Genomic DNA, 27,634 nt, shown 5'->3' on the forward strand with positions numbered 1-27,634 from the left:
TTGTTCAGAAACTCCTTCATATTTATCTTTATATTCCTGTCATTAATACAACACCTGTCTTCTAGTAGGTGCTCAATTAAGATGTGGTGAATTAAAATGTTGTTACTGATGTGCCGCCAGTAGCTTATGTATATAGTTGTTTTTTTCATTAGTGGGAATAATCTTGTTAATGATATTTCTCAGTATTTCTCAGAGTTACTCTTTGCTTTCAAACTCCACTCTAATTCTGGCTTTCATAATCTCTTGCATAAACTATTGCAGTAACATGTAACTCTTCTTCCTGGCTCCCGACTCTTATCTCTCCAGTCTATCCTACATATTGCTACAAGGCTTGTTTTCCTAAACATAGGCCAGTTTGTATAATTCCCCTTCTCAGAAACCTTCAGGGGCCTCCTAGTGATGGAGGCTGACCTTTCCATCTTCAGCCTAACGCTTCTGGAAAAGAATCCGAAAAAGAAAGATTATATATATATATGTATATATAAAAAACTGAATCACTTTGTTGTAAACCTGAAACTAACACAACATTGTAAATCAACTATACTTCAATTAAAAAAATTTTAAAAAACCCAACGTTCTAAAAAGTTGACCCCCCCCCCAAAATTAGTTAACCCTTCTGACCCTCAGTTTCTTATCTGTAAAATGGAAATAGAAAACCCCAATCCATTGTACAATTGTGAAGAGACATTAGAAAATATATTTAAAGCTCCTGGTTCAGAATGGACTTATGATAAACAGTGCTATTGTTATTTGTGCAATATATAGAGCAAGTATGAGACTTGGAATTTACAGACTCCTCAGGGTCAAATGTCAGCTTAACGGCATTATTTGTCTTTGAGCAAGCCCCTTAACCTCTCAGTTTCTTCACTGGAGATAATAATACACATTTATCAAAGGGCTTTTGTTAGGATTAGAAAGTGACAATACTAATTATGAACAGTGAACCCTTGATGAACACTCCCCATGAATAAGAAATTATTCTAAATGCTTTACATGTATCAATTTATCTCATTCCCAAAACAGTTTTACGAGGCAGATGTTATTATTACCCCCTTTCTATAGATTAGGGAATTGAGATACGGGAAGGTCAAGAAACTTCCTCAAAAATCAAACACTACACAAATTATAATACTGATGTTTAAACTCAAGCAGTTTGGATTCAGACACTAAGCTACAGTAACAAATAGAGAATGGAATTGAGTGCCTGGCATCTGGCAAGCTCTTTATGAATGTTTGCGTAACTGTTGAGTGGCCCCTTCTTCCCTTCTCATTCCCTGTGTCAGGAGAGGGACCATGTTCTACTCACCTCTGTAGCTTTGGCACACATCACCTGCCTAGCGTACAGGCAGAGGTGTGCTGGAGTTGGCTTGAGCTGGTTCTCAAAAGTAAATTGTGCACCTTTCTTCCCAACTCTACATTTGGTAATGTCATACTGGTAGCTTGAAATTGATTATGAAGTATTATTTATATCACAGGAATAAGCCAATGCCAAAATTAGTCCTGGACTTCACAACCACATCAGTAAATTCCCTTTTATGCTTAAGTTATTTTGAGTCAGGTTCCCATCATTTGTAATCCAAAGAGAGCCTAAGAAACCTGTTATTTCAGATATTCCCAGGAAAGCTGAGGGTGAGAAAATATATAGCAATATCCACAAAATTAATTACCTAGTGAGAATTCCTGTAAGAATTCAATGGTTATTATAATAACCATGAGGCCTTTTTATTTGAGAGGAAGGTGGCATTTGTTCTATAAGTTCTGCTTCACTGTATTATTTATTTAAATACTCAGATCTGCTGTCCCATATGCTTAGCACAAAATCTGAGGTAAGTAGGGGAGAACCAATCACACGGATTTTTTTTTTTTATAAATTTATTTTATTTTATTTTTGTCTGTGTTGGGTCTTCCTTGCTGTGCGTGGGCTTTCTCTAGTTGCTGCGAGTGGGGGCTACTCTTCGTTGTGGTGTGCGGGCTTATCATTGTGGTGGCTTCTCTTGTTGCGGAGCACAGGCTCTAGGCACACAGGCTTCAGTAGTTGTGGCATGTGGGCTCAGTAGTTGTGGCTCACGGGCCCTAGAGCACAGGCTCAGTAGTTGTGGCGCACGGGCTTAGTTGCTCTGCAGCATGTGGGATCTTCCTGGACCAGGGATCAAACCTGTGTCCCCTGCATTGGCAGGAGAATTCTCAACCACTGTGCCACCAGGGAAGCCCTCCACATAGATTTTTAATGTGAGAATTTAACTATTGGTCACTGGAGGTATGAGATATTTTAAAGATGATATGGAAAGTTTCTTGCAAAATGTAGGCTGCGGCTACTATTGTTGCTTCTATTATGGTTCTAGCAAGCTAGACAAGTTTTCTCTTTTGCCAAAGAACGCAGCAACAAAATGAAACAAAACAAAGAACTTCTCTCCTTCCCAGATGGCAATGTGGGTGATCACAAGGACCCATAAGATTTTGTTTAATTTGTAAGACTCCATTTTATAAAAAGTTTGTTTGTAACAATGCTCTATACTTTTATTACATTTTATAATTTTCAAAGTACAAAGTTTTTAAAATACATTATTTCTTTTGAGCATGATAATACCCCTAGCTAGGAAAGTAAGGTACAGGGAGGTTAAGTGACCTGTCCAATGTTAAAGCCAGGTAATGGCAGAGATGGAATAATAACTCAGGACTACAGTGTCACCCACTGATCTTACACTACCATAAGCTGCTGGTAGGTTTTAGATAGCGTTCCTCTGGGTGGTCCACATTAGTCCTCCAGGTGTTTGAGAAAGTGGTCAAAATGAAAAGCAGATTTAAAAAAGAACACATGGCATTTTTCTCTTGCAGATGTGAATCTACAATAAAATGAATAAAAATTAGCCAGAACTGGAGAAAAGGAGAAATGGCAATTTAAGTACCACAAATGCTCAGTTACCTAAAGAAAAGACCTATAAGGGTTTCTTTTCTTTTTTTCCCCCCTGTGGAAGAAGGAAAAAATAAGAAGATGGCCCAGGAAATCGTCAGTCCTGCCAAGTGGATTGTGGAAATTAGATAACTTGTACTTAAATACATCAAACCAGATCAGAAAAGTAGCCAGGACATATCATGTGTGTCTTGCCTAGGAACTTGTTCCTTTATTTCAATATTTATTGAAAACTGAGTATGTATTAGGCACTATGCACAGTGCTGAGAAGAATTCAAAGGTGTATAAGATGGAAACTTTCTTCTTACAATTAACTAAGATAAAGTCACAAACAACAGGATTCTAAGTGAGTTGATCTGTTGGTGATATTCACCAAAAATTTGGAGTCTTAGTTTCTTTGATTGTGAAACAGGAGAATATGAGAGGTTTGAGGAGAAAACAAGCAACTAATTGGTGTTCAATGTTGTTCAGCAAATTTAAATTCTTTTAATTATGCCTTAAACGTTTCTGTCTCCATTTCTTCAATCTCGATATACCTTGAAAGCATCTGAGTTGGTCTTTCCTCATCCCTGACTAAATTCACTATTTGGGGACCAACTGATGTCCAATAATCATTAGCTATGGAAGGAAGAACTGGAACATCAAAGTAGAAGGGACTCCAGCCTATAACCATGCAAGTCAATGGCTTTTAGGCCTGTTGTGTTCAAGTGCACTCAGAAAGGACAAGAGCAGGTGTTAACTGGAAGTCCCTACTACATCTGGACATGTTCTGGGAGCTGGGACAACACAGCAAATGAGTGATCCTTGGGAAGTAGGATTCCCATGAAAATAACATTAAGTATTTTCAAGGGCATAGGCAGATATTTTCCTATTAAAAGAGAATATTTAAAAATGGCCAATCAAATTGATGAAATTAAACAGAGCAATATGGTGGAGTATAAGTGAAAGTATTGGGAAAATGTACACTCCATCTGTTGCCTCACCTTTTATCACTGTGGTAAAATACATACAAAATAAAATTTACCATCTTAACAAATTTTAAGTTTTTTATAGTTCAGTGGTATTAAGTACATTCATGTTGTACAACCATCACCACCATCTATCTCCAGAAATCTTATCATCATCTTGCAAAACTGAAACTCTATACCCATTAAATAATAACACCTCATTCCCCCAACCCCCAGGCTCTGGCAACCACCATTCATTCTGTTTCTGAATCTTGAGTACCCTAGGTCCCTCAGTGGAATCATATAGTATTTGTCTTTTTGTGACTTATTTTACTGAGCATAATGTCCTCAAGGTTCATCCATATTGTAGCATGTATCAGAATTTCTTTTCCTTCCTTTAATCTGAATAATATTCCATTGTATGTATATGCCCCATTTTGTTTATCTATTAATATGTTGATAGACACTTTAATTGCATCCACATTTGGGCTACTGTGAATAATCCTGTTATGAACATAGGTGTACCTATGTATCTTCAAGACATTGTTTTCAATTCTTTTGGGTACATACACAGAAGAGAAATCAATGGATCATATGACAAATCTATTTTTAATTTTTTGTGGAACCATGATGGTTCCACAGAATGGTTTTCCTATACCATTTTATATTCCCACCGACAGTGCTCAAGGGTTCTACTTTCTCCACATCCTCACTAACACCTGCTATTTTGTTTTTGTGATAGTAACCATCCTAGTGGGTGTGAGGTGATATTTCACTGTGGTTTTGATTTGCATCTCCCTAATGGTTAGTGATGTTGAGCATCTTTTCAATGTGCTTATTGGCTATTCTTGTATATTCTTTGAAGAAATGTCTGTTCAAGTCCTTTGTCCATTTTTGAATTGGGTTGTTTCTTAGTTTTCACTGTTGTGAAGTTTTAGGAGTTCTCTATATACTCTGGATATGAATACCTTATCACATATATGATTTCCAAATATTTTATTCCATTTTGTGGATTGCCCTTTCAGTATGCTGATAGTGTCCTTTGAGCCCAGAAGTTTTTAATTTGCAGGAAGTCCAATTTTTAAAATTTTTTTCTTTTGTTGCCTATGCCTTTGGTGTTATATGTAAGAAATAATTGCCAAATTTAGTGTTGTAAAACTTTTGTCCTATGTTTTCTTCTAAGAGTTTTAGCTTTCACAGTTAGGTCTCTGACCATTTTGAGTTAACTGTTGCATGTGGTGTGAGGTCCAACTTTATTCTTTAATGTGAGGATATCTAGATGTCTCAGCACCATTTGTTGAAAAGACTATCTTTTCCCCATTGAAGAGTCTTGGCACTCTTATCAAAGATCACTCGACCATATCCATGAGGGTTATGTCTGAGCTCTCTATTCTATTCCATTGGTCTATATGTCTGTCTTTATGGCAATAGCACACTGTTTTGATCACTGTAGCTTTGTAGTAAGTTTTGAAATTAGGACATTGAGTCCTCCAACACTGTTCTTCTTTTGAAAGATTATTTTCACTATTTCATGTCCCTTGAAGTTCCATATGAATTTTAGGATGTGTTTTTCTATTTCTGCAAAGAATGTCATGGGATTGCACTGAATCTATAGATTGCTTTGGATAATACTGAAATTTTAACAATATTAAGTCTTCCAAACCATGAAGATGGATAGACATCCATCAATTAATTTATGCCTTCTTTAATTTTTTCAGCAATGCTTTGTAGTTTATATTGTACAAGTACTTTATCTCCTTGGTAAAGTTAATTCCTAAGTATTTTATTCTTTTTGATGCTATTGCAAATGGAATTGTTTTCTTAATTTCCTTTTTAGACTGTTCATTGTTACCGTATAGAAATGTAACTGATTTTTGTGTGTTGACTTTTTTATCCTGCTACTCTACTGAATTTATTAGTTCTAACTTTTTTCTTAGAATCTTTAGGGTTTTCTACATGTAAGATCATATCCTCTGCACACAGAGATAATTTTTTAAATTAATTTTTATTAGAGTATAGTTGACTTACAATGTAGTGTTAGTTTCAGCTATACAGCAAAGTGAATCAGTTATACATACATATATCCACTCTTTTTTAGATTCTTTTCCCATATAGGTCTTTACAGAGTATTGAGCAGAGTTCCCTGTGCTATACAGTTACGGAGATAATTTTACTTTTTTTTCCAACTTTGATAACTTTATCTCTTTTCCTTATGTGATTGCTGTGGCTAGGACTTTCAATATTATGTTGAATAAAAGTGGTGATAGTGGGCATCTGTGTTTTGTTCCTGATATTAGAGGAAATGCTTTCAGCCTTTCACCACTGAGTAGGATGTTGGCTGTAAGTGTGTCATATATGGCCTTTATTATGTTGAGGTATGGTCCCTCTCCACCCACTTTGTTGAGAGTTTTATCAAAAATAGATGTTGAATTTTGTCAACATTTGCATCTATTGAGATAATCGTATGATTTTTATACTTTTTTTCTTAATGTGGTATACCATGTTGATTGATTTGTGAATACTGAAACATCCTTGCATCCTTGGACTAAATCCCACTTGATCATGATGTATGATCCTCTTAATGCGTTCTTGAATTTGGATTGCTAATATTTGTTGAGGATATTTGCATATATGTTTATCAGGGATATTGGCCTTTATTTTCTTTTTTGTAATGTCTTTATCTGGGTTTGGTATCAGGGTATTACTGGCCTCATAGAATGAGTTTGTAAGTGTTTCCTCCTCTTCAATTTTTTGGAATAAAGAAGGAAAGGCATTAACTTTCCTTTAAATGCTTGGTAAAATTCACCTGTGAAACCATCTGGTCCTAGATTTTTGTTTGTTGGGAGTTTTTGTTTGTTTGTTCGTTTTACTGATTCAATTTCTTTCTTTTTTTTTTAAACATCTTTATTGGAGTATAATTGCTTTACAATGGTGTGTTAGTTTCTGCTTTATAACAAAGTGAATCAGTTATACATATACATATGTTCCCATATCTCTTCCCTCTTGCATCTCCCTCCCTCCCACCCTCCCCATGGCGCCCCTCTAGGTGGTCACAAACCACCGAGCTGATCTCCCTGTGCTATGCGGCTGCTTCCCACTAGCTATCTATTTTACATTTGGTAGTGTATATATGTCCATGCCACTCTCTCATCCTGTCACATCTTACCCCTCCCCCTCCCCATATCCTCAAGTCCATTCTCTAGTAGGTCTGTGTCTTTATTCCCATCTTGCCACTAGGTTCTTCATGACCTTTTTTTTTTTTCCCTTAGATTCCATATATATGTGTTAGCATACTGTATTTGTTTTCCTCTTTCTGACTTACTTCACTCTGTATGACAGACTCTAACTCCATCCACCTCACTACAAATACCTCCATTTCATTTCTTTTTATGGCTGAGTAATATTCCATTGTATATATGTGCCACGTCTTCTTTATCCATTCATCTGTCGTTGGACATTTAGGTTGCTTCCATGTCCTGGCTATTGTAAATAGAGCTGCAATGAACATTTTGGTACATGACTCTTTTTGAATTATGGTTTTCTCAGGGTATATGCCCAGTAGTGGGATTGCTGGGTCGTATGGTAGTTCTATTTTTAGTTTTTTAAGGAACCTCCATACTGTTCTCCATAGTGGCTGTATCAATTTACATTCCCACCAACAGTGCAAGAGGGTTCCCTTTTCTCCACACCCTCTCCAGCATTTATCATTTCTAGATTTTTTGATGATGGCCATTCTGACCGGTGTGAGATGATATCTCATTGTAGTTTTGATTTGCATTTCTCTAATGATTAATGATGTTGAGCATTCTTTCATGTGTCTATTGGCAATCTGTATATCTTCTTTGGAGAAATGTCTATTTAGGTCTTCTGCCCATTTTTGGATTGGGTTGTTTGTTTTTTTGTTATTGAGCTGCATGAGCTGCTTGTAAATCTTGGAGATTAATCCTTTGTCAGTTGCTTCATTTGCAAATATTTTCTCCCATTCTGAGGGTTGTCTTTTGGTCTTGTTTATGGTTTCCTTTGCTGTACAAAAGCTTTTAAGTTTCATTAGGTCCCATTTGTTTATTTGTGTTTTTATTTCCATTTCTCTAGGAGCTGGGTCAAAAAGGATCTTGCTGTGATTTATGTCATAGAGTGTTCTGCCTATGTTTTCCTCTAAGAGTTTGCTGGTGTCTGGCCTTACACTTAGGTCTTTAATCCATTTTGAGTTTATTTTTGTGTATGGTGTCAGGGAGTGTTCTAATTTCATACTTTTACATGTACCTGTCCAGTTTTCCCAGCACCACTTTGATTCAATTTCATTACTAGTGATCAGTCTGTTTAGATTTTCTGTTTCCTCCTGATTCAGTCTTGGAAGATTGTATGTTTCTAGGAATTTATTTCTTCCAGGTTGTCCAATTTGTTGGTTATAACTGTTACTATAATTGTTCATAGTAATCTCTTATGATCCTTTGTATTTCTGTGATGTCAGTTGTAACTACTCTTTCATTTCTGATTTATTTGGGCCCCCTTTTTTGCCTGATGAAAAGTAGTCATGATTAATACGGTGGAACTCACTTCTGTCATTTTGCTATTTGTTTTCTGTATGACTTATAGCTTTTTTCTTCTCATTTCCTGCGTTACTGTCTTCTTTTGTATTTAGCAGATTTTTTTGTAGTGAAATATGTTTATTCCATCTCATTTCTTTTTGTGTATATTCTATAACTATTTCCTTTGTGGTTACCATGAGATTATATTTAACAGCCTAAACATACATATTCTAAATTTAATTTACACCAGCTTAATTTTAATAACATAGAAACTTGAGGAGTGGACAAGATGGTGGAGTACAAAGACCCTGAGCTCACCTCCTCTCACGAGCACACCAAAAATCACAATTATTGGCAGAACAACCATTGATGAAAAAGACTGGAACCTCCCAGAAAAGATCTTCTACAACTAAAGACAAAAAGAAAGAACCACAATGAGATGGGTAGGAGGGGTGGACTCGAAATATAATCAAATTCCATACTCCCTAGGTGAGTGATCCACAAATTGAAGAATAATTATATTGCAGAGGTTCTCCCACAGGAGTGAGAGTTCTGGGCCCCATGTCAAGCTCCCCAGCCTGGGGGTCTGGCACCAAGAAGACGAGCCCCCAGAGTATTTTGAAGGCCAGAGGGCTTAACTGCAGGAGCTCCACAGACTGGGGGAAATAGAGACTTCACTCTTAAAGGGTGCACACAAAATCTTACATGCAGCTGAACCCAAGGCAAAAGCAATAATTATTATAGATAAGAGCCCAGACCAGAACTACCTGCTGGTGTTGGAGAGTCTCCTGGAGAAGTGGTGGGTGGCTGCAGCTCACCCTGGGGATATAGACACTGGTGACAGACATACTTGGGAATAGTTGGCCGCATGAACATTGCTGCTGCTGCAGGCTGACATCTTGGATCATTAGTGCCAAGACCTGGCACCGCCCAACGGCCTGTAGGCACCAGTGCTAGGACACTTTACAACTAAATGGGTGGGGACAGAACCTTAACCATCAAGAAATAGTTGCCAAATTCTACTAAATGGGCAGGGACACAGCCCCACCCATCAGCAGACAGGCTGCCTAAAGACTTCCTGAGCCAACAGATGCCTCTAGACATGCCCTTAGACACAGCCCTGCCCACCGGAGGGCCAAGACCCAGCTCCACCCACCAGTGGGCAGGCACCTGCCCCTCCCACCAGGAAGCCTGCACAGGCCTCTAGACCAGCCTTACCCACTAGGGAACAGACACCAGAAGCAAGAAAACTACAATCCTGCAGCCTGCAGAACTACTCTGACAACACAGACCAGACCCTACCCTGGGACCACCTGAGCCCTGGTCCTGTCCACTAGCAGCCCAATGCAACCTTTCAGACACCCCAGACTCCATACCCAACTGTGTCTGGAACCAGCTCCTGTCACAAAATAACTGAAACAAGCTCTGGGATCCCTGGGGCCTGCAGTCAGACTCCAGGAACCAGCTCTGCCTGCCAATAGTCCAGAATTAACCCCAGGATCTGGCTTCATCTGCCAGGGAGTGGGACACAGCCCCAGAGTCTTCAGGACCCTGACTCTGCCCACCAGTGAGCCAGAACTAGTCCCGGGGCCCCCTAGGATTCTGAAACCCGCCACTTCATCACCAGGCCCCCCCTAAACAGCAGCCAACAGCATCGGCACAAGTGCCTGGCAACCAATCAGACTAGGGGCCAACCAAGCCTATCAGACCACCCACATAGTCAGCCCGCCAGAACACAAAGACCCACGCAGCCCTCTTAGGGGGAACTCCCCAACAGCATATACCTTAGGTGAAGAGAGAAGAGTCCACTGCTGAGCCGCATAGGACATCTCCTATAGAGGGCCACTTCTCCAAGGTCAAGAAATGTAACTAAGCTACCATATACCTAAAAATACAAATAGCAACTCAGACAAAATGAAGCAGCAGATGAATATGTTCCAGATGAAGGAACAAGATGAAAACCCAGAAGAAGAACTAAGTGAAGTGGAGATAGGCACTTGAGAAAGAGTTCAATGAAATGACTATAAAGATGATCAAAGAACTTTGGAAGAGAATGAATGCACAGAGCAAGAAGTTAGTTTTTTTAAAAAGAGTTAGAAAATATAAAGAACAAACAGAGATGAATAATATAATACCAAATGAAAATTACACTAGAAGGAATAAATAGTAGACTAAATGATACAAGAATGAATCAGTTACCTGGAAGATGGAGTAGTGGAAGTCACTGTTGCCTAAAAGAAAAAAAAAAAAAGAATGAAAAGAAATGAGGAGGAAACCTCTGGTACAACATCAAGCACACTAATATTCACATTGTAGGGGTCCCAGAAAGAAAAGAGAAAGGTCCTAAGAAAACATATGAAGAGATAATAGCTGAAAAATTCCTTAACCTGTGAAAGGAAACTGTCACTCAAGTCCAGGAAGTGCAGAGTCTCATATAGGATTAACCCAAAGAGGAACTCACCAAGATACATTATAATAAAAATTACAAAAGTTAAAGATAAAGAGAGAATATTAAAAGCAGCTAGGGGGAGGAGGAGTCAAGATGGAGGAAGAGTAGGAGGACATGGAGTTCACCTCTCCCTAACTGGGCATCAAGAATATATCTACAGGAGTCAAGATGATGGACTAGGAGGATATGGAGTTTGTGTCTCTGCACAACTAGGGCACCTACCGGGCACTGCTGGGGGACCACGGACACCTAAGGGGATGGGAGGAACCCCAGGGTGACCAGGCAAAATGTGGGAGGGAGTGAGGGAAGAGAAGAAGTGGAGGCAGGATGGGACTGGTGCCCCTGAGGGGTGGCTGGGGGAGGGGAAGGGGTCCCACACCTGGAGAGGGAAAGGGGGAGACAGTTGGGAGGGCAGAGGATCAGAAGGCAATATGGCCAGAGTTTCCTGTACCCACTTGGGCCCTGGGGAGCCTGCTGAGATCCCGGGCCTGATCCTCTGCCCAGCAAGAACCCCTCCAGCCATGCGGGTCCTGAGGGAGTGGGAGGGAGGGAGGGGGGAGGAAAAGTAAAGGCCAGCTGGACAGGACCAGCACCCAGAGGGGAGGCGTTCCCACACCAGGTGGGGCTTACCCATGGTTAGGGGATCAACGGGGACAGGGGAGACTCTCGGGAGAGCAGAGGAACAAAAGGGAGCACAGCCAGCATTTCCCCAGCCCACTTAGGCCCCAGGGAGCCTGTTGAGGTCCCAGGTCTAATCCTCCACCCTCAGGCCACAATGAGCCTAAACCCCGCCTACACAACCCCACCCAGGGCCTTACCTCCAAACTCCTGAACTCCTGCATTCCCAGGCCCCCCTCAGGCTGTGTGGCCTTTCCCCGCCCGCAGGTCCTGAACCTGGGCCCCACCCCATGCTTAAACATCATCCCCGCCTAGGCCCTGGCCCTACCCTAAGCCATGGCCCCAACTAAGTTCCGTCCCTGCCAAAGCTACACCCCCCACAAGCAAGGCCTTTACCAGCTTTTTTTTTTTTTTCTTTTAGGTTGTGGTTCTATTTTACTTTGTTGTTTTTGACCCATTTATATTTTTATTTTTAATTTTTCTAATTTTATTTTATTCTTTATACTTTGTTATTGTTCTGCTCCTTTTGGCTTGTCCCTGCCCACCCCACCCTCAACCCCATTTTCTTCTTTTTTCTGTTGTGGTTCTGTTTTACCTTGTCGTAGTTGTTTCACTTCTATTTTAATTTTTCCTAATATGTTTTATATTTTTCTAATTTTATTTTATTTTTTATTCTTTCTTATTGTACTACTCCTTTTAATTTCTTTTCTTTTACTGCACTGCACAGTTTGCGTGATCTTGGTTCCCAGGCCGGGAGTCGGGCCTGAGCTCCTGTGGTGGGAGCGCCGAGTCCAAACTTCTGGACAAAGAACCTCAGACTCTAGGGAATATTTATTGGAGTGAGGTCTCCGAGATGTCCTCATCTCAGCACCAAGCCCCGGCTCTACCCAACAGCCTACAAACTCCACTGCTGGACGCCTCATGCCAAAAAAACCCAGTAAGACAGGAATACAGCCCCACCCATCAAAAAAAAGAGACAACAAAAAATATGCTACAAACGAAGGAGCAAGATAAAAACCTACAAGACAAAATAAATGAAGAGGGAATAGGCAACCTAACTGAAAAAGAATTCAGAATGAATTCAGAATTCAGAAAAAGAATGAGAGTAAAGATGACCCAAAACCTTGGAAACAGAATGGAGGCATGGATTGAAAAAATACTAGAAATGATTAACAAAGACCTATTAGAATTAGAAGAGGAATTCCCTGGTGGTGCAGTGGTTAAGAATCCGCCTACCAATGCAGGGGACACGGGTTCAAGTCCTGGTCTGGGAAGATCCCATATGCCGCCGGGCAACTAAGCCCATGTGCCACAACTACTGAGCCAGCACTCTAGAGCCCACAAGCCACAACAACTGAGCCCACGTGCCACAACTACTGAAGCCCATGTGCCTAGAGCCCGTGCTCCACAAGAGAAGCCAACACAATGAGAAGCCCACGCACTGCAGTGAAGAGTAGCCCCCGCTTGCTGCAACTAGAGAAAGCCCGCGCAGAGCAACGAAGACCCAATGCAGCCAAAAAAAGAAGAAAAAAAAAAGACCTAGAAGAACTAACGAACAAGCAAACAGTGATGAACAACACAATAACTGAAATGAAGAATACACTAGAAGGAATCAATAGTAGAATAACTGAGGCAGAAGAGCGAATAAGCGAGCTGGAAAATACAATGGTGGAAATAACTGCAGAGGAGCAGAATAAAGAAAAAAGAATGAAAAGAAGTGAGGACAGTCTGAGAGACTTCTGTGACAACATTAAACCCACCAACATTCGAATTATAGGGGTCCCAGAAGAAGAAAAGAAAGAGAAAGGGTCTGAGAAAATATTTGAAGAGATTATAGTCAAAACTTCCCTAACATGGGAAAGGAAATAGCCACGCAAGTCCAGGAAGTGCAGAGAGTCGCATACCAAGAGAAACACACCAAGACACATATTAATCAAACTAACAAAAATTAAATACAAAGAAAAAATATTAAAAGCAGAAAGAGAAAAGCAACAAATAAAATACAAGGGAATCCCCATAAGGTTATCAGCTGATTTTTCAGCAGAAACTCTGCAAGCCAGAAGGGAGTGGCAGGATATATTTAAAGTGATGAAAGGAAAAACTTACAAACAAGATTAATGTATCTAGCAAGGATCTCATTGAGATTCAACAGAGAAATCAAAAGCTTTACAGACAAGCAAAAGCTAAGAGAATTCAGCACCACCAAACCAGCTTTACAACAAATGTTAGAGGAAATTCTCTTGGCGGGAAAAACAAGAGAAAAAAAAGACCCACAAAAACAAACCAAAATCAATTAAGAAAATGGTAATAGGAACCTACATATTGATAATTACCTTAAATGTAAATGGATTAAATGCTCCCACCAAAAGACATAGACTGGCTGAATGGATACAAAACAAGACCCGTATATATGCTGTCTATAAGAGACCCATTTCAGACCTAGGGACACATACAACTGGAAAGTGAGGGGACGGAAAAAGGTATTCCATGTAAATGGAAATCAAAAGAAAGTTGGAGTAGCAATTCTCATATTAGACAAAACAGACTTTAAAATAAAGACTCTTACAAGAGACAAAGAAGGACACTACATAATGATCAAAGGATCAATCCAAGAAGAAGATATAACAATTGTAAATAATTATGCACCCAACATAGGAAAACCTCAATACATAAGGCAAATACTAACAGCCATAAAAGGGGAAATCGACAGTATCACAGTAAGAGTAGGGGACTTTAACACCCCACTATCACCAATGGACAGATCATCCAAAATGAAAATAAATAAGGAAACACAAGCTTTAAATGACACATTAAACAAGATGGACTTAATTGATATTTACAGGACATTCCATCTAAAAACAACAGAATACACTTCTCAAGTGCTCATGGAACATTCTCCAGGATAGATATCTTGGGTCACAAATCAGCCATGGTAAATTTAAGAAAATTGAAATCATATCAAGTATCTTTTCCAACCACAACACAAGGAGAATAGATATCAATTACAGGAAAAATAAAATGTAAAAAATACAAACACATGGAGGCCAAACAATACACTACTAAATAACCAAGAGATCACTGAAGAAATCAAAGAGGAAATCAAAAAATACCTAGAAACAAATGACAATGAAAACACAATGACCCAAACGTATGGGATGCAGCAAAAGTAGTTCTAAGAGGGACGTTTATAGCAATACAATCCTACATCACGAAAAAAAGAAAAAGTCTCAAATAAAAAACCTAAACTTACACCTAAAGCAATTAAAGAAAGAAGAACAAAAATAACCCAAAGTTAGCAGAAGGAAAGAAATCATAAACATCAGATCAGAAATAAATGAAGAAGAAAATAAGGAAATGATAGCAAAGATCAATAAAACTAAAAGCTTGTTCTTTGAGAAGATAAACAAAATTGATAAACCATTAGCCAGACTCATCAAGAAAAAAAGGGAGAAGACTCAAATCAACAGAATTAGAAACGAAAAAGAGATAACAACTGATACTGCAGAAATATAAATAACAATGAGAGATTACTACAGGCAACTATATGCCAATAAAATGGACAACCTGGAAGAAATGGACAAATTCTTAGAAAAGCACAACCTTCCGAGACTGAACCAGTAAGAAATAGAAAATATAAACAGACCAATCCAAGCACTGAAATTTTAACTGTGATTAAATATCTTCCAACAAACAGAAGCCCAGGACCAGATGGCTTCACAGGTGAATTCTATCAAACATTTAAAGAAGAGCTAACACCTATCCTTCTCAAACTCTTCCAATATATAGCAGAAGGAGGAAAACTGCCAAACTCATTCTATGAGGTCACCATCACCCTGATACCAAAACCAGACAAAGATGTCACAGAAAAAGAAAACTACAGGCCAATATCACTGATGAACATAGATGCAAAAATCCTCAACAAAATACTAGTAAAGGGAATCCAATAGCACATTAAAAGGATCATACCATGATCAAGTGGGATTTATCCCAGGAATGGAAGGATTCTTCAATATATGGAAAACAATCAATGTTATACACCATATTAACAAATTGAAGTATAAAAACCACATGATAACCTCAGTAGATGAAGAAAAAGCTTTTGACTAAATTCAACACCGATTTATGATAAAAACCCTCCATTAAGTAGGCATAGAGGGGACCTACCTCAACATAATAAAGGCCATATATGACAAACCCACAGCGAACATCGCCCTCAATGGTAAAAAACTGAAACCACTTCCACTAAGATCAGGAACAAGACAAGGTTGCCCACTTTCACTGCTATTATTCAACATAGTTTTGGATGTTTTAGCCACAGCAATCAAAGAAGAAAAATAAATCAAAGGAATCCATAATGGAAAAGAAGAAATAAAACTCACTGTTTGCAGATGACATGATACTATATATAGAGAATCCTAAAGATGCTACCAGAAAACTACTAGAGCTAATCAATGAATTTGGTAAAGTAGCAGGATACAAAATTAATGCACAGAAATCTCTTGCATTCCTATACACTAATGATGAAAAATCTGAAAGAGAAATTAAGGAAACATTCCCATTTACCACTATAACAAAAGGAATAAAATACCTAGGAATAAACCTACCTAAGCAGACAAAACACCTGTACGCAGTAAACTATAAGACACTGATGAAATAAATTAAAATGATACAAACAGATGGAGAGGTATACCATGTTCTTGGATTGGAAGCATCAACGCTGTGAAAATGACTATACTACCCAAAGCAATCTACAGATTCAATGCAATCCCTATCAAACTACCAAAGGCACTTTTCACAGAAGTAGAACAAAAAATTTCACAATTTGTTTGGAAACACAAAACACCCGAAATAGCCAAAGCAATCTTGAGAAAGAAAAACAGAGCTGGAGGAATCAGGCTCCCAGACTTCAGACTATACTACAAATCTACAGTAATCAAGACAGTATGGTACTGGCAAAAAAAAAAAATATAGCTTAATGGAACAGGATAGATAGCCCAGAAATAAACCCATGCACATATGGTCACGTTATCTTTGATAAAGGAGGCAAGAATATGCAAGGGAGAAAAGACAGCCTCTTCAATAGGTAGTGCTGGGAAAACTGGACAGCTACATGTAAAAGAATGAAATTAGAACACGCCATAACACCACACACAAAAAAACTCAAAATGGGTTAAAGACCTAAATGTAAGGCCAGGCACTATAAAACTCTTAAAGGAAAACATAGGCAGAACACTCTATGACATAAATCAGAGGACGATCCTTTTTGACCCACCTCCTAGAGAAATGGAAATAAACACAAAAATAAACAAATGGGGCCTAATGAAACTTAAAAGCTTTTGCACAGCAAAGGAAACCATAAACAAGACGAAAAGACAACCCTCAGAATGGGAGAAAATATTTGCAAATGAAGCAACTGACAAAGGATTAATCTCCAAGATATATAAGCAGCTCATGCAGCTCAATAACAAAAAACCAATCAATCCAATCCAAAAATGGGCAGAAGACCTAAATAGACATTTCTCCAAAGAAGATATACAGATTGCCAAGAAACACATGAAAGAATGCTCAACATCACTAATCATTAGAGAAATGCAAATCAAAACTACAATGAGGTATCACCTCACACCAGTCAGAATGGTCATCATCAAAAAATTTACAAACAATAAAATGCTGGAGAGGGTGTGGAGAAAAGGGAACCCTCTTGCACTGTTGGTGGGAATGTAAATTGATACAGCCACTATGGAGAACAGTATGGAGGTTTCGTAAAAAACTAAAAATAGAACTACCATACGACCCAGCAATCCCACTACTGGGCATATACCCTGAGAAAACCATAATTCAAAAAGAGTCATGTACCAAAATGTTCATTGCAGCTCTATTTACAATAGCCAGGACATGGAAGCAACCTAAGTGTCCATCAACAGATGAATGGATAAAGAAGATGTGGCACATATATACAATGCAGTATTACTTAGCCATAAAAAGAAACGAAATTGAGTTATTTGTAGTGAGGTGGATGGACCTAGAGTGTGTCATATAGAGTGAAGTAAGTAAGAAAGAGAAAAACAATTACTGTATGCTAACACATATTTATGGAATTAAAAAAAATATGGTCATGAAGAACCTAGGGGCAAGCCGGGAATAAGGCGCAGATCTACCAGAGAATGGACTTGAGGATACGGGTAGGGGGAAGGGTAAGCTGGGACAAAGTGAGAGAGTGGCATGGACATATATTCACTACCAAACGTAAAATAGATAGCTAGTGGGAAGCAGCCACGTAGCACAGGGAGATCAGCTCGGTGCTTTGTGACCACATAGAGGGGTGGGATAGGGAGGGTGGGAGGGAGGGAGAGGCAAGAGGGAAGAGATATCGGGACATATGTATATGTATAACTGATTCACTTTGTTATAAACCAGAAACTACCACACCACTGTAAAGTAATTATACTCCAATAAAGAGGTTAAAAAAAATTAAAAAAAAAAAAGATCAGACACTATAAAACTCTTAGAGGAAAACATAGGAAAAACACTCTTTGACATAAAACACAGCAAGATCTTTTATGATCCACCTCCTAGCATAATGAAAATAAAAAGAAAAATAAGTGAATGGGACCCAATGAAACTTAAAAGCTTTTGCACAGCAAAGGAAACCATAAGCAAGACAAAAAGACAACCCACAGAATGGGAGAAAATATTTGTAAATGAAGCAATGGATAAAGCATTAATCTCCAAAATATACAAAGAGCTTATGCAGCTCAATATCAGAAAAACAAACAACCCAATCAAAAAATGGGAGGAAATCCTAAATAGACATTTCACCAAAGAAGATATACAGCTGGCCAAGAGGCACATGAAAAGATGCTTAACGTCACTAATTATTAGAGAAATGCTAATCAAACCTGCAATGAGTTATCACCTCACCCCAGTCAGAATGGCCACCATCAAAGAATCTACAAGCAATAAATATTGGAGAGGGTGTGTGGAGAAAAAGGGAACCCTATTGCACTGTTGGTGGGAATGCAAATTCATACAGCCACTGTGGAGAACAGTATGGAGGTTCATTAAAAAAATAAAAAGAGAACTAGCATATGACCCAGCGATCCCACTACTGAACATATACCCTGAGAAAACCATAATTCAAAAATACACGTGTACCCCAATATTCATTGCTGGACTATTTAGAATAGCCAGGACATTGAATCAACCTGAATCTACATTGACAGATGAATAAAGAAAATGTGGTACATATATATAATGGAATATCACTCAGCCATAAAAAGAAATGATACTGGGTCATTTGTATAGATATGGATGGACCTAGAGTCTGTCATACAAAGTGAAGTAAGTAAGAAAAACAAATATCGTATATTAACGCATATATGTGGAGTCTAGAATAATGGTACAGATGACCCTGTTCGTAGGGCAGGAATAAAAACACAGACATAGAGAATGGATGTGTCAACACCTGGAGGGCAGTGGAGGGTGGGATGATTTGGGACATTAGGTTTGACATAAATACACTACCATGTGTAAGATAGATAGCGGGACCTGCTGTATAGCGCAGGGAGCTCAGCTTGGTGCTCTGTGATGACCTAGATGGGTGGGATGGGTGGGGGGTCCAAGAGTGAGCAGATATATGTATACATATGGCTGATTTAGAAACTAACACAACATTGTAAAGCAATTATACGCCAACTTAAAAAAAATAAATATTAAAAAAAAGAATATATCTACAATGGAACAATATGCACAGAGCACCTGCTGAACACTAGCAGAGGACCTCAAACACCTTAAAGGACAAGAAAGATCCCTGTGTAACCGGGTAGGATGAAAGAAAGAAGAAAGGAAAAGGAAGAGGAGAGGAAGCAAGATGGTACCTGCACCCCTGGGGGTAGCTGAAGGACAGGAGAAGTTCCCACACCTGGGGAAGATCCTCACTGGCAGGGAGATTAACTGGGACAGAAGGGGAGCTTCAGGGGCTCAGAGGAGAATGCAGCAACTGGTCTGTGTCAAGCAGGACAGAGTGAGACCTACATAGATTATTGTGCCACAGCCCTGCACACTACAGCCTGAGACATGTCCACTAGTGTGGACAGAGGCTGGGTGTTGGAACGCGGGGTTTGGAGAGTAGACCTGCGGAGGGGACTGCTGTTGGCTGCAAGGAGACAGCCTGAGGGGATGGGAGTGATGAGCTTCACAACTGGGAATGCTCATGGAGGAAGCCTAGACCACTATAGAAGCGAAGCGCTATTGTTGAGTGATGTGTAAAGGGTGGGGCTACCATTGCAGCCTCTCTTTCCACGTGCTGGCCCCTACCTCTGCAGGTACTGGAAGGGCTCCTGCCAGGGAGGGCCCTCGCATCCCTGGCTGCCCACTCTTCCTCCCCACACTCTCCTTGCTGGGGTGGGCTAGTGTGATCCAGGGCAGTCTCGGGAGCAGATGCCTGTGGCTGGAACACACACAGAGGTGGGGCTGAAACCACAGCTGAGCCCCCGGGGCTGTGCAACTAAGGAAGAAGAGCTGAAATCTCTGCTCACGGCTGCACAAACCTCAGATTTACACCACTGCGAATGGCTTTGTAAACTTATCATCTGCAGAACATCTGAACTGACAATGAGTGCTCCTGCAGCCAAGGTGGGTCTAGCTTTAGCAGCTGTGGAATTTGTGGGCCTATACACTAGGGGGTTGGGCCCGGTCAGTCTGAGCTGCCCCAACAGCAACCACAGTGGGTGCAGATCCATGATTATTGCAATCCTGGGACCAGACTTCAGTGGATCTATGCTGGTGGTCTGGAGAAAACAAAACCTGAGAGGCACCAAGGCCAACTGCCAGCATACCCATGGTTAAGGTGGTACTGAGAGCAGTGTCTACAGCAGTGTAATCTGAGAGCTTGAACAGTGGGTGAAAGGTGACACAACAGAGCACATCCCCAGGTGAATGGCTCCAGAGGAGGAATACTCTGTGGCTTCTCTCCAGTGGGAGTGCTCCAATCCTGGGAGTGCTCACACCAAAGATCAAAAACACAGCTAAGAAACAGACCTGGGGGCATCTATTCCAACAACTAGGGAGCAGACCCTACCCCTTACAGTGCAGTGAAAAAAGGGAGCCCCTGCTGAATATCCAGTGCAGGCTCTGGACGCCACAACATAAGTCACCCTCCTATCAAGGGGATAACAGCCAGCATATATACTGTGGAAAAAGGTGGCATACATCCATACTAAAAACAGCCCTCATACCAAAAATATTAAACCCACGCAGCCTACACAGGAATGTTCCCAAATAAAAACAGCCCTCCAAGACAGTCTGAGGGTCTGGCATCAGGATGAAGAACTCCCAGAGCATTTAGCCTTGAAGTCCAGCTAGGCTTCAGTGCAGGAGCTCCACAGGGTTTGGGGAAACAGAGACTCCACTCTTGGGTGGGGCACACAAGGCCTCATGTGCACTGGCACCAAGCACAAAGCAGTACCTCCATAGGAACCTGGGCTAGATCTAGCTAGGGGTCTTGGAAGGTCCCCTGTGGAGGCGAAGGTCAGCTGTAGATCACTGTGGGGGAAAGGAAAAGGGTAGCAGAGGCCCCAGGGAATATTGATTACTGGAGCTCTGCACTTTGGCAGCAAGACCTGGCCCCACCCAACAACCTGCAGGATCCAGTGCTGGAAGGCCTTAGGCCAAACAACCAGCAGGATAGGAGCACAGACCCACCCATTAGCAGACAGGGTGCTGAAAGCCACACTGAACTTAAAGGCATCTATAAACACACCCCAGCCAACCAGAGGGACAAAACCAAGCTCCACCTACCAGAGGGCAGGCACCAGTCCCTCCCACCAGGACCCCTACACAAGCCCCTGGACTAACCTTACTCAGCAGGGGACAGACAGTAGAAGCAAGTGGAACTATGATCCTGCAGCCTGCAGAAAGGATACCACAAGCACAGAAAGACAAAATGAAACAACAGAGAAATATGTTGCAGATGAAGGAACAAGAAAAAAACACACAAGAATAACTAAATGAAGAGGAGATAGGCAATCTACCTGAAAAAGGATTCAGAGTAATGGTAGTAAAGGTGATTCAAGATCTTGGAAAAAGAATGGAGGCACAGACCAAAAAGATAGAAGAAATGTTTAACATAGATATAAAACACTTATAAAAAACCCAGATGAACAACACAATAACTGAAGTGAAAAACACACTAGAAGGAATCAATCACAGAATAACTGAGACAGAAGAACGAATAGGTGAGCTTGAAGACAGAGTGGTGAAAATCACTGCCACAAAACAGAATAAAGAAAACAGAATGAAAAGAAATGAGGACAGTCTCAGAGACCTCTGGGACAACATTAAACACACCAACATTTGCATTATAGGGGTCCCAGAAGAAAAAGAGAAAGGGAAAGAGCCTGAGAAAATATTTTAAGAAATTATAGCCAAAACTTACCTAACATGGAAAAGGAAAAGTTACCCAAGTCCAGGAAGTGCAGAGTCCCATATAGGATAAACCCAAGGAGGAACACACATATTAATCAAACTGACAAAAATTAAATACAAAGAAAAAATATTAAAAGCAACAAGGGAAAAGCAACAAATAACATACAAGATAATCCCCATAAGGTTATCAGCTGATTTTTCAGCAGAAACTCTTCAGGCCAGAGGGAGTGGCAGGACATACTTAAAGTGATGAAAGGGAAAAACTACAACCAAGAATACTCTACCCACCAAGGCTCTCATTCAGATTTTACAGAGAAATCAAAGCTTTCCAGACAAGCAAAAGCTAAGAGAATTCAGTACCACCAAACCAGTCTTACCACAAATGCTAAAGGAACTTCTCTGGGGTGGGGGTGGGGGGGGGCAGGAAGAGGGCAGAACTAGAAACAAGAAAATCACAAGTGGAAAATCTCACTGGTAAAGGAAAACATAAAGTAACAGTAGGAAATCATCCACACACAAATATAATATTAAAACCAGCAACCATGAGAAGAGGAGAGTACAAATGCAGGAAATGGGAATTGCATTTGAAACTAAGAGACCAGCAACATAAAACAACCTTGTACATATATAGACTGCTATATCGAAACCTCCTGCGACCTGCAAACCAAAAAACTACAATAGATACACACACACAAAAGAAAAAGCAACCCAAACACAACACTAAAGATAGTCATCAAACCACAATAGAAAACAGAAGAAAGGAAGAAGATCAACAAAAACAAATCCAAAATAATCAAGAAAATGGCAATAGGAACATACACATCAATAATGACCTTAAATGTAAGTGAATTCAATGCTCCAACCAAAAGGCATAGACTGGCTGAATGGATACAAAAAAAGGCCCATATATATGCTGTCTACAAGGGAACCACTTCAGACCTAGGGATACATACAGACTGAAAGTGAGGGGATGGAAAAAGTTATTCCATGCAAATTGAAATCAAAAGAAATCTGGAGTAGCAATACCCACATCAGATAAAACAGACTTTAGGGCTTCCCTGGTGGTGCAGTGGTTAAGAATCCACCTGCCAATGCAGGGGACACGGGTTCGAGCCCTGGTCGGGAAGATCCCACATACCATGGAGCAACTAAGCCTGTGTGCCACAACTAGTGAGTCTGTGCTCTAGAGCCCACAACCACAACTAGTGAGCCCACATGCCACAGCTACCGAAGCCCACGCACTTAGAGCCCATGCTCCGCAACAAGACAAGCCACCACAATGAAAAGCCCGTGCACTGCAACAAAGAGTAACCTCCACTCGCCACAACGAGAGAAAGCCTGTGCACAGCAACGAAGACCCAACGTAGCCAAAAATAAATAAACAAAATAAATAAATTTATTTAAAAAAAGAGACTTTAAAATAAAGACTGTTACAAGAGACAAAGAAGGATACTACAAAATGACCAAAGGATCAATCCAGGAAGAAGATATAACATTTGTAAATATATATGCACACAATAGGAGCACCTCAATACATAAGGCAAATGCTAACAACCATAAAAGGGGAAATTGACAGTAACAGAATAATAGCAGGGGACTTTAACACCCCACTTTCACCAATGGACAGATCATCCAGACAGAAAATAAATAAGGAAACCAAGGCTTTAAATGACACATTAGAGCAGATGGAGTTAATTGATATTTACAGGGCATTCCATCCAAAGGCAGCAGAATACACTTTCTTCTCAAGTGCACATGGAACATTCTCCAGGATAGATCACATCTTGGGCCACAAATCAAACCTCAGTAAATTTAAGAAAATTGAAATCATATCAAGCATCTTTTCTGCCCAAAATGCTATGAGATTAGAAATCAACTACAAAAAAAAAAAAACTCTAAAAAACACAAACACGTGGAGGCTAAATAATATGTTACTAAACAACCAATGGATCACTGAAGAAATTAAAGAGGAAATCAAAAAATACCTAGACACAAAAGAAAATGAAAATACAATGCTCCAAAACTTTTGGGACATAACAAAAGCAGTTCTAAGAAGGAAGTTTATAGCAATAAATCTTACCTCAGGGAACAAGAAAAATCTCAAATAAAAACCTAACCTCATACCTGAAGTAACTAGAGAAAGAAGAACAAACGAAACCCAAAGTTAGTAGAAGAAAATAAATCATAAAGATGAGAGCAGAAATAAATGAAATGGACATGAAGAAAACAATAGAAAAGATCAATGAAACTAAAAGCTGGTTCTTTGAAAAGATAAACAAAATTAATAAACCTTTAGCCAGACTCATCAAAACAAAAAGTAAAGGGCCTAAATAGGTAACATAAGAAATGAAAAAGGAGAAGTTACAACAAACACCACAGAAATACAAAGGATCATGAGAGACTACTGTGAGCAACTGTACGCCAATAAAATGGACAACCTAGAAGAAATGTACAAATATTGAGAAAGGTACAATCACCCAAGACTGAACCAGGAAGAAATGGAAAATACGAACAGACCAATTACCCGTACTGAAATTGAGCCTCTAATTTAAAAATTCCCAACAAACAAAAGTCCAGGACCAGATGGCTTCACAGGCGAATTCTACCAAACATTTAGAGAAGAGATAACAGCTATCCTTCTGAAACTCTTTCAAAAAATTTCAGAGGAAGGAACACCCCCAAGCTCATTCTATGAGGCCACCATCACCCTGATAAGAAAACCAGACAAAGATACCACAAAAAAGACAGTTACAGGCCAATATCACTGATAAACACAGACACCAGGATACTCAACAAAATACTAGCAAACTGAATCCAACAATACATTAAAATGATCATACACTATGCTCAAGTGGGATTTATCCCAGAAATGCAAGGATTTTTTTCAATATCTACAAATCAATCAATGTGATACACCACATTAACAAGTTGAAGAATAAAAACCATATGATCATCTCAATAGGTCCAGAAAAAGCTTTTGATAAAATCCAACATCATTTATGATAAAAACTCTCCAGAAAGTGGGCATAGAGAGAACACACCTCAACATAATAAAGGCCGGGCTTCCCTGGTGGTGCAGTGGTTAAGAGTCCGCCTGCCAATGCAGGGGACACGGGTTCGAGCCCTGGTCCGGGAAGATCCCACATGCCGCAGAGCAACTAGGCTCGTGCGCCACAGCTACTGAGCCTGCGCTCTAGAGCCCGTAAGCCACAACTACTGAGCCCAAGTGCCACAACTACTGAAGCCCATGCGCCTAGAGCCCGTGCTCCACAACAAGAGAAGCCACCGCAATGAGAAGCCTGCGCACCGCAATGAAGAGTAGCCCCCGCTCGCCGCAACTAGAGAAAGCCCGCACACAGCAACGAAGACCCAACACAGCCAAAAATAAATAAATAAAAATAAATAAATTTAAAAAAAAAACATAAAGGCCATTATATGACAGACACACAACTAACATCATACTGAATGGTGGAAAGCTCAAAGCATTCCTTCTAAGATCAGGAACAGGACAAGGATGCCCACTCTTGCCACTTTAATTCAACGTAACAGCAGTTTTTTTTTGATCCATTTCCTAGAGTAATGGAAATAAAAGCAAAAGTCAACACATGGGACGTAATTAAACTTAAGAACTTTTGCATGGCAAAAGAAACCATAAACATAATGAAAAGAAAACCTATGGAACGGGAGAAACTATTTGCAAATGATGCAAATGACAACAGATTAATTTCCAAAATATACAAACAGCTCATACAGTTCAACATCAAAAAAAACCCAAACAACCCAATCAAAAAATGGGCAGAAGATCTAAATAGATATTTCTCCAACGGATTAATTTCCAAAATATACAAACAGCTCATACAGCTCAATATCAAAAAAACCCAAACAACCCAATCAAAAAATGGGCAGAAGATCTAAATAGACATTTCTCCAAAGAAGGCATATAGATGGCCAGCAGGCACATGAAAAGATGCTCAATATTGCTAATTATAAGAGAAATGCAAATCAAAACTACAATGAGGTATTACCTCATACTGGTCAGAATGGCCATCATCAAAGCCTACAAATACAATAATAAATGCTGGAGAGGGTGTGGAGAAAAGGGAACCCTACTATATTGTTGGTGGGAATGTAATTTGATGCAGAACTATGGAAAACAGTATGGAGGCTCCTGAAAAACCTAAAAATGGAGTTACCATATGGTCCAGCATTCCCACTCCTGGGCATATATCCAAAGAAAACTATAATTCAAAAAGATACATGCACCCCCAATGTTCATAGCAGCACTATTTACAAATCACCAAGACATGGAAACAACCTAAATGTCCATCAACAGATGAATGGATAAAGAAGATGTGGTGTGTATGTGTGTGTGTGTGTGTGTGTGTATGTATGTATGTGTATATATATATATATATATATATATATATATACACATACATACATACACACACACACACACAATGGAATATTAACTCAGCCAGAAAAAGGAATGAAATAATGCCATTTGCAGCAGCATAGATGGACCTAGAGATTATCATACTAAGTGAAATAAGTCAGAGAAAGACAAATATCACAGGATATCACTTGTATGTGGAATGTAAAAAAATGATACAAATGAACTTATTTACAATACAGAAATAGACTCACAGGCATAGAAAACATATTTATGGTTACCAAAGGGAAAATTGGTGGTGGGGAGGGATAAATTAGAAGTTTGGGAATAATAGATACACTGCTATGTGTAAAACAGATTAACAATAAGGACCTACTGTATAGCACAGGGAACTACATTCAATATCTTGTATTAACCTATAATGAAAAAGGTTCTGTAAAAGAATAAATGTATGTAACTGAATCACTTTGCTGTATAGCTGAAACTAACGCAACATTGTAAGTCAACTATACTTCAATAAAAAAATAAACTCTGCTCCTGTACAACTCTGTCCTCACCCCTTCCAGTTATTGACGTAACAAAACATCTTTATACATTGTGTGTCCAAAAACCTAAGCTTAATAATTTTTTTATTACACATTAAATCTCTCAAATCATGTAGTAACAAAATGTGGAGTTACTAACCAAAGTTACAATAGTAGCTTTTAGACTAATACTTTTTTAATGTATTAGTCTCTTAAATCATATTGAAAACAGAATGTGGATTTACAAACCATTTTTACAATAATACTAGCTTTTATAATTACCTATGTATTTACCTTTACTGAAATCTTTATTTCTTCATATGGCTTTGAGTTACTGTCTAGTGTTCTTTCGCTTCAACCTGCAGGACTCTGTTTAGCATTATTTGAAGGGCAAGTCTAATGGTAATGAACTATCTTATCTTTTATTTATCTGGGAATATCTTAATTTGTCCCTTACTTTTGAAGGACAGTTTTGCCATATATATAACTTCTGGTTTACAGTTGTTGTTTTTTTTTTCCTTTTAGCTCTTTGAATATATTGGCCTGCTGCCTTCTAGCTACCAAAGTTTCCGATGAGAAATTTGTTGTTAATCTTATTGAGGGTCCCTTGTATGTTAGGAGTCACTTCTCTTTTGCTGCATTCAAGATTCTTTTTGTCTTTGGATATTGACAGTTTGATTATAATGTGTCCTGGTCTGGGTATCTTAGAATGCATTCTCTTTGGAGTTCATTGAGATTGTTGGATATTTATACTCATGTTTTTCATCAAACTTGGGAAAATTTTGGGCATTATTTCTTCAAATAATCTCTCTGCCTCTTTTTCTCTTCTCCTCTTGGA

General features: G+C 39.5%; 2 long non-coding RNA genes across 2 annotated transcripts; one reads left to right on the forward strand and one right to left on the reverse strand.

The window, feature by feature from the left end:
- Positions 1-4,462: 4,462 nt before the first annotated feature.
- LOC309660228 lies at positions 4,463-11,255 on the reverse strand. The gene is made up of 2 exons (XR_014263288.1): positions 9,155-11,255; positions 4,463-8,796 (listed from the first exon to the last, which is right to left on the reverse strand). It is a non-coding gene; the product is annotated as an uncharacterized lncRNA (long non-coding RNA).
- A 7,953-nt stretch (positions 11,256-19,208) lies between these two features.
- Positions 19,209-25,703, forward strand: LOC309638059. The gene is made up of 2 exons (XR_014250978.1): positions 19,209-24,949; positions 25,322-25,703. It is a non-coding gene; the product is annotated as an uncharacterized lncRNA (long non-coding RNA).
- The last annotated feature ends 1,931 nt before the right edge of the window (positions 25,704-27,634 follow it).

Source organism: Balaenoptera physalus, assembly GCF_965194825.1.
Source record: "Balaenoptera physalus genome assembly, chromosome: 1".
Lineage (NCBI taxonomy): Eukaryota > Metazoa > Chordata > Mammalia > Artiodactyla > Balaenopteridae > Balaenoptera > Balaenoptera physalus.